Source organism: Coregonus clupeaformis, chromosome 19, assembly GCF_020615455.1.
Source record: "Coregonus clupeaformis isolate EN_2021a chromosome 19, ASM2061545v1, whole genome shotgun sequence".
NCBI classification, from domain to species: Eukaryota; Metazoa; Chordata; class Actinopteri; order Salmoniformes; family Salmonidae; genus Coregonus; species Coregonus clupeaformis.
This window is the reverse complement of record NC_059210.1, coordinates 48,458,442-48,471,709: the sequence shown is the minus strand read 5'-3', so window position 1 is coordinate 48,471,709 and position 13,268 is coordinate 48,458,442. Positions and strand designations below refer to the sequence as shown.

General features: G+C 41.7%; 1 protein-coding gene across 3 annotated transcripts in view; it reads right to left on the bottom strand.

Annotated features, from left to right (window-relative positions):
* LOC121532202 (excitatory amino acid transporter 2) overlaps positions 1-6,475 on the bottom strand; it is a 73,943-nt gene extending 67,468 nt beyond the window's left edge. For 2 of the 3 annotated variants that reach the window (XM_041837989.2, XM_041837988.2), the window contains exon 1: positions 6,208-6,475. The gene's annotated coding sequence lies outside the window, so the exon portion shown is untranslated. The remainder of the gene's footprint in view (positions 1-6,207) is intronic. The other variant, XM_041837990.2, reaches the window with a different exon arrangement.
* Positions 6,476-13,268: the final 6,793 nt, after the last annotated feature.

The window sequence follows — 13,268 nt, the reverse complement described above, 5'->3', positions numbered from 1 at the left end:
AGGGGAGATTAGAGAGAAAGACAGAGAGATAGACAGGGGAGAGGAGAGGAAGAAAAACAGAGTTAGACAGGAGACAGGGGAGGGAGAGAGATACAGTATATGCAGGGGAGAGGAAAGGGAGATACAGAGAGAAGAGGGTGGTGAACGGTGAAAAAGGAGTTGGATGTTACTTTGGCAGCTTCTGCATGTTCCCAGGGGGATTACTCAAGCACTAGATGCTACAGAATGCCAGCGAGCCCACAGTGAAGCCCTATGAATGGAGGCACACAAACACACACACACACACAAACACACACACACACACACACACACACACTCACACACACAGACACAAATGCACACTCTAATTTCTCATCTTTGCTTTCCCTCCCTCTCTTATCTCACCCTATTCTGCATATTTTACTGTCTCTTTCTTTCTATTCTTCCCTACTCCCCACACTCGGTGACAGGTAACAGATGCCTAACGTCTAGGAGGCTGGCACAGCCCTGTGACCCCCTCGTGGCCTCAGACTTTCACCCTCTCAGCACACAGAGCTACGCCCAGCATCACACTGTGTTCCACTGTCTCTCTACCTCCACCAACCCCGCACCCACCACCACCAACACCACTGTCTCTCTACCTCCATCAACCCCCCACCCACCCACCATCAACAACACCACTGTCTCTCTACCTCCAACACCACTGTCACCCCTCTGCCCATTTCACTCCTCTCCTCCAAATAAAATGCCTGATAGATCACTCTGTGTACCCTCTACCTCCCTCGCTCTCCCTCTCTCTCCCCCTCTCTATCATTCTCTCACTCTCTCTCTCCCTCTCTCTCTCCCCCTCTCTCTCTCTCCCTCTCTTTCTCTCTCACATATACATTTCTCTCCTCCGCTGCCAGAAAATGAAAGTGTTTCACTCCATTCTGCCTGAACTCAATTACCAAGTGAACACACACACACACACACACTCAAATGTGAGTAATCTTTGCGCCATGCGAACGAGCCTGGCTGATGTAACAATAATAATGCTTTGTTGTCTACCCCATGTGGAGAACCTAGTGTTGATGTTAATGTATAGTCTTTCTTCAACAAAATCTGCACCAGCGTGAAGGCAGTTTCATTTATTTGATTTATTTCTTGTTTATTGGTTATCTCTTTCCCAGTCTATCAGACCTTAATATTACAGTGGAATTCATCCACTCCTACTTCCACAGCGTCACAGGGGAAGGCACCCTTTTCAATTAGGGTGGAAAAGCTTTGAAAATAGTAGTTGGATGCCTGCTATATTAGACATCTATGTTCTTGCTATATATTAAAGAGCAATCAATTAGTGCAAAAAAAGCATACACGGTTTTATGTTTTGGTTAATTTGAGCAGCTTCTCCCTATTCCTCCCATATTTCCAATCTGCCTTGGTTAGCAAATCATTACATCTCCCTTGTCCCCTACATGTGTTTAGCCTGCCCAGAAGCAGAGACTGAAGACACACACGCAAACACATGCCCCCCTCCCCCATGAGTGACATGTACACTAATTAAACTAACATTTCTTCACAGATGTTTAAGATAATAGATTCTGATTAATATGGTTTTGGCTTTGTCCACTTGGATCAGCACCGCTCCAGGGTTTAACCTAGTGTGTGTGTGTGTGTGTGTGTGTGTGCGCATGTGTGTAGTCTTGTATTACTATCCTTGTGGGTACCTGAACTCCCTAAAGGTCTCCTCTGGGATAGTAAAACAAGGGAACTCCTCCCTCGTGGGGACATTTCCCACGTCCCCACAAGGACAGTTTAAGGTTTAGGGTTAAAATTAGGGTTAGGGTTAGAATTAGGGTTTGGTGTGTGTGTGTGTGTGTGTGTCTTATTGGGTTTTATTTTGTTCCTCTACAGAGCACCATAGGCAATGCATAGCGTAATCAAGGAAGGATTCTGCATAATCTCCCTAAAACGAATAATCTCCCATAGTAATCCAGCTCCTTTTCCCAGGTTAACAGACTAGCCTCAGACACCCCAATCAGACCAAGAGAGCCCTCTAGGAAATCACAAGATCAAGGAGGACAGGACAGCTCCTTCTCCTCCTCTTGTTCAGGGAGTACAAATACTGGAGAATGCTATGACAAACATAATGTGAGTCTCCTCTTTAGAATCATTCTCACAGAAACACATTCATATAGATTATTGTAAATGGCTGTTGACACTGGAGACAGTCCCTTGCGAGATGCACACACATGCTTGTGTGCACAGACCAATCCCTTTCCAGATACACACATACATGAAATGGCACACTGTGCACTTGAGCGTGCATTAAGCTCCCCCTGAATGTCTGCTGTGTATTCATTAATGTATGGAAGCAGCCAGCGAGTGCTGTAGTCTATGAGAGCAGCACCCGGGCTCAAGACAAAGCATATTAGACGCATGGACAATTTCCACTTTCCCCTTCATATTCTCCCTAAAATTACACGGCCACAATTTTACCAGATCCTGGCCTGAAGACATAGCTTCAGCAAACCACTGTCCCTACAGACTGACTCCCACATAATCTTCTATATGCATTATCAAAGCCCCTGAAGGCCTGACAGACACCTCCACTCTTCCTGGCTTCGACCACCACCGTCACCCAAGCAGCGATTGATGTTGCATCTGCAAACATGTCCTCTGGTTGTGTTCAAACTAAAGGCTGTCAGAGTAATATGAATGCAATAAAGTGTGAAGAGAGTATGTTTCCATGGAGGCGATTGTGTGTGTGTGTGTGTGTGTGTGTGTGTGTGTGTGTGTGTGTGTGTGTGTGTGTGTGTGTGTGTGTGTGTGTGTGTGTGTGTGTGTGTGTGTGTGTGTGTGTGTGTGTGTGTGTGTGTGTGTGTGTGTGTGTGTGAGAGGACCTCGCGGCCGCTAGGCAGCACCTGACTAAAAACTCAGTCAGGGTCTCAACTTACTGTTGAGAGTTAGAACAGTAGAATACACAAGGTGCAATTTCAAAATGTGGTTGTGCGTCAGCAGTTTTTCTCTTGTTATGCCAGTCACTGACAGTCACTCAATAAGCCATGTCAGCAAACATTGTTTAGATTGGTAAGTTATCCAGCTATCTAAACTTGTAGTAATTATGGCCGAATACCGACCGGGCACTCAGGTCATGTGACATCCATGGGGCCCCCATTGATTTTGTTCGTCACTCTCACTCAGATATCATATAAACATGGCATAAGTAATGGCAAAATGTGTAGAATTGCAGGAATTACAATTAAAACTGCAAAAATGTCTCTCCACCCCATGGCAAAATGGGTAGAATTGCATGAAATATGTTATGCAATTGCACCATTTTCTCTCCACCCCATGGCAAAATGAATAAAATTGCTGAAAACTTGCAACATTTTTTCTCCAGAGCAACTAGGATGAAGTTCTTGCTGAAGGGCACAGCGTCATATTTTTCGCCTATTCAGCTCAGGGATTCGAACCAACAACCTTTCGGTTACTGCCCCAATGTTCTTAATAACCGCTAGGCTACCTGCCGATCCTCCATTTATGACCCATGACCATAGAGGAAAACATGAGAGCAGTTACCAGCCACACACAATGAACCTCATGTGGATTGTATAATAACTCAAAGGTGCTACAAGGCTATTCTGGAGAGAAAGTGGTTTGGTGGGAAAATGGATAGGACAGACGGAAAGGGATAGGCACAGACATGTTGAGTGCAGAAGATAACCTTCTCAATGTCATTAAAGTAACTATCATGTACATTTTAGTCATTTAGCAGACGCTCTTATTCAGAGCGACTTACAGTTAGTGAGTGCATACATTTTTCATACTGGCCCCCCGTGGGAAACGACCCCACAACCCTGGCGTTGCAAGTGCCATGCTCTACCAACTGAGCTACAGGGGACCTATGGAGTATGGTTAAGTAAATTCTAATTGTAGCACATATCCTTTGGTCTATTTCTGGGTTGGAATAGCTCACCTGGCACCTACATCCCTCTCCTTTCTAACAAAGCATGTGCTAGGAGTACTTTATTTTACGGTACTTAAATGACAAGGTATTTGTGACTGACCGGCTCGATTTGGTCTTATGTAGCAACATTTTCTCTATGCACCATGGCAAAATGTATAGAATTCCAGGAAATTAACTTTAAAACAATTTTTTTAAATCTCCACCATTTAAAAGGGGGGCCACTAAAATGTTTTGCCAATGAGGTGGGAGGGGGGGCCCAACCAAATCTTGCGTGCATGAGTGCGCAATTGAATGAGGGGATGGGGTGTGAAGTGATTGGTTCAAGGAAGGGGTGGTAAATATATAGCACTTAACATTTGCCTTCCATCTTCACAAAATGTATCAATTTGTCAATTTGCACAAAAGGAAAATTAACATGTTTTTCCCGCTAAATGTTAGGGTTAATGTTCTTCAAGTGTGTAGGTCAGGGATGGGCAACTTTGATGGGGGTAGGGGCTACAACAAATCTGAACTCATCATGAGGGGCCACAGTTGTTCGCGGGTCTGTGCACCCACATCCAATCCAAACCCACTTAGCAAATCTAAAACTGACTATCAGTGACTGACATAACAAGCCAAAAACTGCTAATGCACAACCAAATTTCGAAATTGCACCTTGTGTATTCTACTATTCCAACACAACAGTAAGTTGAGACTCCAACTGAGTTCCAATTAATTAATTTGTATTTATTTAAAAAACAATATATATATATATACTGTATATATATATATAAATATATATATATATATATATATATATATATATATTGTTTTTTAAATAAATACAAATTAATTAATTGGAACTGTAGCCCAAGGGTGGGAAACTGGCGGTCACCTCAAATCAAGATTTGAGGTGACCGCCAGTTTCCCACCCTTGGGCTACAGTAACAACAGACCAGGTAGACTCCTAGAAAACAAAGCCTTTATTACTCATAGTCAATGCAATATAACTCTGTTTAACACCTGTAGCTCAGTTGGTAGAGCATGGTGCTTGCAACGCCAGAGTTGTGGGTTCGATTCCCACGGGGGGCCAGTGTGAGAAGTGTATGCACGCACTAAAACTGTAAATTACTCTGGATAAGAGCGTCTGCTAAATGACTAATATATAAATGTTTACCAAACATCATTTTTGGAACGATTTACACAAAGGATATGGCCATGTTGTAGGCTACTTATTAGCTGATTGACTTAACTGATAAGATACTGAATGACCGATAAGATACTGAATGACCGCTAGAAGAGCTCAGACATAAAACACTAAAACAAACTTCCCATCAATGATCTCTCTCATCGTTCTCTCTGTCTCGGGTTGAGTAAGACCTGGCAGGCTACCTGCCACACACGTGGGAATGCTGCGCGGCGCAACAAATATGATGCAGCTCGCGCAAAATGCGCGCTTTGGCACAGAGGTATGGAGCGGTGGAGCCGTTTGGGAGAAGGATTATATTAACGCAATTTGAAGCCCAGATGCACGACATATCGTGACGTAATTACCACACATTGTCTGCAAACATTCGCGACTGACAAGTAGACTAGATGAGAGTGTTTCATGACAGAAACACATCTTGAATTGTAGCTTTTAGTTGCAGGTGAATCATTTAGTAGGCCTGTATAAAACAATATGAAGACAATATAGCAATTGGCAGATGTTTTTTGGAGTCTAGAGGGAGTGCAAATTGATGTGCTGCCTAAAATTGAGTCCACATGCACCTGTTTAGCCCACACGCGTAATGTGAAGTGCGGAGCATTGCTTAAGGGAGGAGCGCGCTCCAACACGTTGTTCCTGACCAAGCCATTATAAGTGCAGTATATGGGCGTTTGGACCATATGATGGCTAACCACAATAAGACGTTACTTTAAGTTGGTGTAAAGAAGCATGGACAATAATAATAATAATAATAATAATAATAATAATAATAATAATAATAATAATAATAATAATAATAATAATAATGATAATGACAGTAACAATAATTATAATAATGATTTTAATTAACCTATAATCAAAATAATCAGGTAGGCCTATATCATTAATTATCGTGGGCTTATTATCATAATTATCATTTGTCATTAATGTATTAGGTCTACTGCCATTATTATTATTATTATTATGATTATTATTATTATTATTATTATTATTATTATTATTATTATTATTATTATTATTATTATCCCCTTTATAGGCAAAAGCTCATGTCCTGTAAACATGTAATGTGCATGCATAATAATAATCGCCTCACCTTTATTTTCAATCACGGAGTTATTGGGAAATAAGTTCAGTCTCTTCTTTTCCCTTCTCTGAGTCTCGCGCATCCGCTTCAGAGATGTTCGACCGCTGAAAAGCCAAGCCTTCAGTGTGTCCAGGGCATGAGCGAGCGCAGCAGCAGAAACCAAACAGACGGATTTCTATCACAGTAATCCGTGGAGCTCCGGTGCTCAACAATCCGACTGAATGAGCTCTGCCTCACTTCGCTCCCTCGCGCGTTCACTTCCCCCACCTACCCTCCTCCTGTTCACCCCTTTTCTTCTCTGTCTTGTGCTTTGGAATGACCGATTCTCGTTGGTTGACGATACAATCTCGACGCCCCCCATCTACATATATCTCTATTAATGTTTAAACACTTTTACCTTCACATAACACACTCACAAGCTATTGTGCATGTGTTTGTTAATGTGTTTGTTCGAGGGGTGTCAGTATCAGGTCAGGTATAGTCATTGTGGGGTTAACAACAAGTTCACTATTTTCTGTTGTAAGCAGTAAAGGTTATATTGGGGGTATAGAATGACTGGCGGTTATTTAGTGAACACTGCTCATGTAATGAGTAGCCTTGCCTGAGACTTGAAAACTCCCAAAGCCACTGCCTGCTTTAACTCAGCAGGCTAATTCGAACAAATTCAAATTCAGTTGGTCACCAATTTCAGTGGGTCACATTGGTGCCTTAATCGGAACTGTCAGTTGATGTATCAATTGATGCGGTAGTTGTGGAGAGTAGCCTAAATCAAAGGTGACTGCAGTGTAGCAGAGGCAGTCGGGTGAACCACAGTCGTAACCTTGCCTGAAACCTGACGACTTGCTTTAGCTCCACTTGTCACACTTGTCATATGGTATGAACGTTTGTCTGGATTAGAAGACATTGTTATTTGGTCCTCACACAGACATAAAGTACTGATTCATGACAGGTGGATATCATTGGTACTGTACCATGTGGATTCAGTTACAGTAGTAGCACAACATCTACATGGCCTGTTACCACACTGTTTTGGCACATCCTCATTTTTTAAATGTTTTGTCATTTAGCTGATGCTCTTCTCCAGAGCAACTAAAAGGAGCAATTAGGGTTATGTTCTTGCTGAAGGGCACAGTGTCATATTTTTCACCTATTCAGCTCAGGGATTCGAACCAACAACCTTTCGGTTACTGCCCCAATGTTCTTAATAACCACTAGGCTACCTGCCAATCCTCCATTTATGACCCATGACCATAGAGGAAAACATGAGAGCAGTTACCAGCCACACACAATGAACCTCATGTGGATTGTGTAATAACTCAAAGGTGCTACGAGGCTATTCTGGAGGGAAAGTGGTTTGGTGGGAAAATGGATAGGACAGAAGGAAAGGGATGATGACAGTGGGATAGGCACAGACATGTTGAGTGCAGAAGAGACCCTTCTCGATGTCGTTAAAGTAGCTATCATTTACATTCTAGTCATTTAGCAGACGCTCTTATCCAGAGGGACTTACAGTTAGTGAGTGCATACATTTTTCATACTGCCCCCGCCGTGGGAAACGAACCCACAACCCTGGCGTTGCAAGTGCCATGCTCTACCAACTGAGCTACAGGGGACCTATGGAGTACTATGGAGTATGGAGTATACTCCTGAGTGGCGCAGTGGTCTAAGGCACTGCATCGCAGTGCTAACTGTGCCACTAGAGATCCTGGTTCGAATCCAGGCTCTGTCGCGACCGGGAGACTCATGGGCGGTGCACAATTGGCCCAGCGTCGTCCAGGGTAGGGGAAGGAATGGCCGGCAGGGATGTAGCTCAGTTGATAGAGCATGGCGTTTGCAATGCCAGGGTTGTGGGTTCGATTCCCACGGGGGGCCAGTATGAAAAAAAAAATGTAATCACTAACTGTAAGTCGCTCTGGATAAGAGCGTCTGCTAAATGACTAAAATGTAATGTAAATGAGTACGGTTAAGTAAATTCTAATTGTAGCACATATCCTTTGGTCTATTTCTGTGTTGGAATAGCTCACCTGCCACCTATATCCCTCTCCTTTCTAACAAAGCATGTGCTAGGAGTACTTTATTTTACGGTACTTAAATGACAAGGTATTTGTGACTGACCGGCTCGATTTGGTCTTATGTAGCAACATTTGAAATTGTGTTTTTTACATTGGATAAATGTAGATAAAAGTGGTGTACTGTATCATATACTACAGTTGAGAAACAATGGGAAAGTAATTCTGCTTTGAAAGTTGATAAACTTGTATCCCCACTTTTGAGAAAATGTCCCTTGAATGTTTTGGTACACCTACTGGGGAGCTCTTCTTTGTCTACACCCATTCAGCCTTAGCCCCACCTATCTCTTTAAGGATTCACATGTGAGGCCATGTGCTAAACAGAGTGAGTATGGTAGTGTACTAAATAACCAAAGATTTCAAGACTAAAGGCTGGTTTATACTACATATCTTGACATGTCTGTAGACAGTTGTCGCAGTGACATCATGAACATTCAATTGTTGTCCAACATCAAACTTGTCGTTGTTGTTATGAAAAAGTATAAACACAAAAACGACAGGCTGCATGACATCAGCAGTCTGGTAGTCTAAAATAACATAACCGGTGTATTTTAACACCAATAAAACCATCTGTTTAAAAATGAATTTAGTATATGTCAATCTAGCAAACCAGGCAACTAAAAGCAACTTTCTAAACAATGTTTTGGTTAGTTTCTAGCTTGTTAGCTAGTTAGCTAACATTAAGTTAGCTGGCTAGCCGGTTCAAACAATGACCATATCATATACAGTGAGGGAAAAAAGTATTTGATCCCCTGCTGATTTTGTACGTTTGCCCACTGAAAAAGAAATGATCAGTCTATAATTTTAATGGTAGGTTTATTTGAACAGTGAGAGACAGAATAACAACAAAACAATCCAGAAAATGTCCAGCATGTCAAAAATGTTTTAAACGTACGGATCAGCAGGGGATCAAATACTTTTTAGCTGACAACGTCTTAACTTTAGGTATTCATTATTACAGGAAAATATACTCACAACAAGTTAACGGTGAGCTAATTACAGAAAATAGCTTACGTTTGTGTGTGACTAAATAAAAGTAGGGCATTCTACCGGAGAATTTTAGAAGTTGGACACTGTCTCGTTGGCCTAAGGTTATATCCTAATTTGACTTTGGTGCAGGTCATGTTGTTCTTCACATTACCGTCTCTGGTAAACACACACTATATCAAATAAAATCTAAGTTTATTTGTCACATGCACAGGATACAGAAGGTGTAAACGGTACAGTGAAATGGTTACTTGCATCGTGGAGTCTTTTGTTTAGACATGTAGCTAGCTAGCTAAATAATTAACCATAATCCCAACTCATAACATTACTACCCTGCATGAATCTGCAGGTAGATAAACCTAACCAACTAATTTAGGTTAAATGTTAGCTAGCTAGCTAACATTAGGCTATAACTAGCAATGCAAATGGCTCTGAGATTCTAATAATATTACTACGCAGATCATACATGTAACGTTAGCTAGCGAGCCAGCCAGCTAACGTTAGCTAGCTAACTAACAGTACATTTTAACTTGCAATGAAAACAACTTTCTGACAAAATTAGAAACGTATGATATCTGAAAATGTAGCTAGCTAAACTTTCTTACCCATATACATGGATGAACGCTTGTCACAGATGCCAAGGTTACCTTAATTTGAAGATGTAATCTGGAGACAGGTGTTTTCTCTTTTCAACTCCCTCGTCATATTTGCAATCAAACGCCAGAATTTTCTCCATCTCAATCTCCATTTACAGATGGCACACACATTTATTATTGAGGCACATTAAAGTTCAAATGTTCCAGAAAGAATATCTAACAAAAAACGCATTTTGATAAAAAATAAATAAAGTTTACATTCAAATGCCTCTCCTGTGAAGTAGTGTTGTTGAAGTTTGGGAAAAATCCAGGGTTGGATGGCATACCAGTCGATGCCAAACCTTTTTTGATATATTCAGAGGACCATTATTAGCATTTTTTAACCCTCCTATGTAAATGGTAGATTATCAGACGCTCAAGAAGAAGGTCTGATTTCATTATTACTGAAACAGGATACAAGTGGGAAATATAAAGGCCCCTTACACTTCAGTGTTGTGATGCAAAAATTCTAGCAACATGTATAGCGCATGGAATTAAAAAGGTATTGTCGGACATTATTCATTCTAATCAGACAGGTTTTTTACATGGACAATACATTGGAGATAATATAAGGCAAGTACTGGAAACAATAGAACACTATGAAAAATCTGGGAAACCAGGTCTGCTATTCATAGCAGACTTTGAAAAGGCATTTGATAAAGTACGACTGGAGTTTATATATAAATGCCTGGAGCATTTCAATTTTGGAGAATCTCTTATAAAATGGGTTAAAATCATGTATAGTAACCCTAGGTGTAAAATAGTACGGCATATCTATTTCTTATGGCCATTGAAATGTTAGCTATTGAAATCAGATCCAACAATAATATCAAGGGATTAGACATCCAGGGCTTAAAAACAAAGGTGTCATTGTACGCTGATGATTCATGTTTTCTTTTAAATCCACAACTTCAATCCCTCCAAAGCCTCATAGAGGATCTTGATACATTTTCTAACCTCTCTGGATTAAAACAAAATTACGATAAATGTACTATATTATGTATTGGATCACTAAAAAATACAATTTTTACATTACCATGTAGTTTACCAATAACATGGTCTGATGGTGATGTGGATATATTCGGAATACTTATCCAAAATGAAATAAATGATCTCACTCCAATACATTTCAATAGAAAGTGAGCAAAAATAGATAAGATCTTGCTACTATGGAAAGGTAAAAACCTGTCTATTCGTGGAAAAATCACCCTGATTAACTCTTTACTAGTTTACCTACAGTGGGGAGAACAAGTATTTGATACACTGCCGATTTTGCAGGTTTTCCTACTTACAAAGCATGTAGAGGTCTGTCATTTTTATCATAGGTACACTTCAACTGTGAGAGACGGAATTTAAAACAAAAATCCAGAAAATCACATTGTATGATTTTTAAGTAATTAATTTGCATTTTATTGCATGACATAAGTATTTGATCACCTACCAACCAGTAAGAATTCCGGCTCTCACAGACCTGTTAGTTTTTATTTAAGAAGCCCTCCTGTTCTCCACTCATTACCTGTATTAACTGCACCTGTTTGAACTCGTTACCTGTATAAAATACACCTGTCCACACACTCAATCAAACAGACTCCAACCTCTCCACAATGGCCAAGACCAGAGAGCTGTGTAAGGACATCAGGGATACAATTGTAGACCTGCACAAGGCTGGGATGGGCTACAGGACAATAGGCAAGCAGCTTGGTGAGAAGGCAACAACTGTTGGCGCAATTATCATAAAATGGAGGAAGTTCAAGATGACGGTCAATCACCCTCGGTCTGGGGCTCCATGCAAGATCTCACCTCGTGGGGCATCAATGATCATGAGGAAGGTGAGGGATCAGCCCAGAACTACACGGCAGGACCTGGTCAATGACCTGAAGAGAGCTGGGACCACAGTCTCAAAGAAAACCATTAGTAACACACGACGCCGTCATGGATTAAAATCCTGCAGCGCACGCAAGGTCCCCCTGCTCAAGCCAGCGCATGTCCAGGCCCGTCTGAAGTTTGCCAATGACCATCTGGATGATCCAGAGGAGGAATGGGAGAAGGTCATGTGGTCTGATGAGACAAAAATAGAGCTTTTTGGTCTAAACTCCACTCGCCGTGTTTGGAGGAAGAAGAAGGATGAGTACAACCCCAAGAACACCATCCCAACCGTGAAGCATAGAGGTGGAAACATAATTCTTTGGGGATGCTTTTCTGCAAAGGGGACAGGATGACTGCACCGTATCGAGGGGAGGATGGGCAACACAGACTTTCAACTCCCTCCAAAGATTTTCTATGGGGTTGAGATCTGGAGACTGGCTAGGCCACTCCAGGACCTTGAAATGCTTCTTACGAAGCCACTCCTTCGTTGCCCGGGCGGTGTGTTTAGGATCATTGTCATGCTGAAAGACCCAGCCACGTTTCATCTTCAATGCCCTTGCTGATGGAAGGAGGTTTTCACTCAAAATCTCACGATACATGGCCCCATTCAATCTTTCCTTTACACGGATCAGTCGTCCTGGTCCCTTTGCAGAAAAACAGCCCCAAAGCATGATGTTTCCACCCCCATGCTTCACAGTAGGTATGGTGTTCTTTGGATGCAACTCAGCATTCTTTGTCCTCCAAACACGACGAGTTGAGTTTTTACCAAAAAGTTCTATTTTGGTTTCATCTGACCATATGACATTCTCCCAATCCTCTTCTGGACCATCCAAATGCACTCTAGCAAACTTCAGACGGGCCTGGACATGTACTGGCTTAAGCAGGAGGACACGTCTGGCACTGCAGGATTTGAGTCCCTGGCGGCGTAGTGTGTTACTGATGGTAGGCTTTGTTACTTTGGTCCCAGCTCTCTGCAGGTCATTCACTACGTCCCCCCGTGTGGTTCTGGGATTTTTGCTCACCGTTCTTGTGATCATTTTGACCCCACGGGGTGAGATCTTGCGTGGAGCCCCAGATCGAGGGAGATTATCAGTGGTCTTGTATGTCTTCCATTTCCTAATAATTGCTCCCACAGTTGATTTCTTCAAACCAAGCTGCTTACCTATTGCAGATTCAGTCTTCCCAGCCTGGTGCAGGTCTACAATTTTGTTTCTGGTGTCCTTTGACAGCTCTTTGGTCTTGGCCATAGTGGAGTTTGGAGTGTGACTGTTTGAGGTTGTGGACAGGTGTCTTTTATACTAATAACAAGTTCAAACAGGTGCCATTAATACAGGTAACGAGTGGAGGACAGAGGAGCCTCTTAAAGAAGAAGTTACAGGTCTGTGAGAGCCAGAAATCTTGCTTGTTTGTAGGTGACCAAATACTTATTTTCCACCATCATTTGCAAATAAATTCATAAAAAATCCTACAATGAGATTTTCTGGAAAAAAAATCTCAATTTGTCTGTCATAGT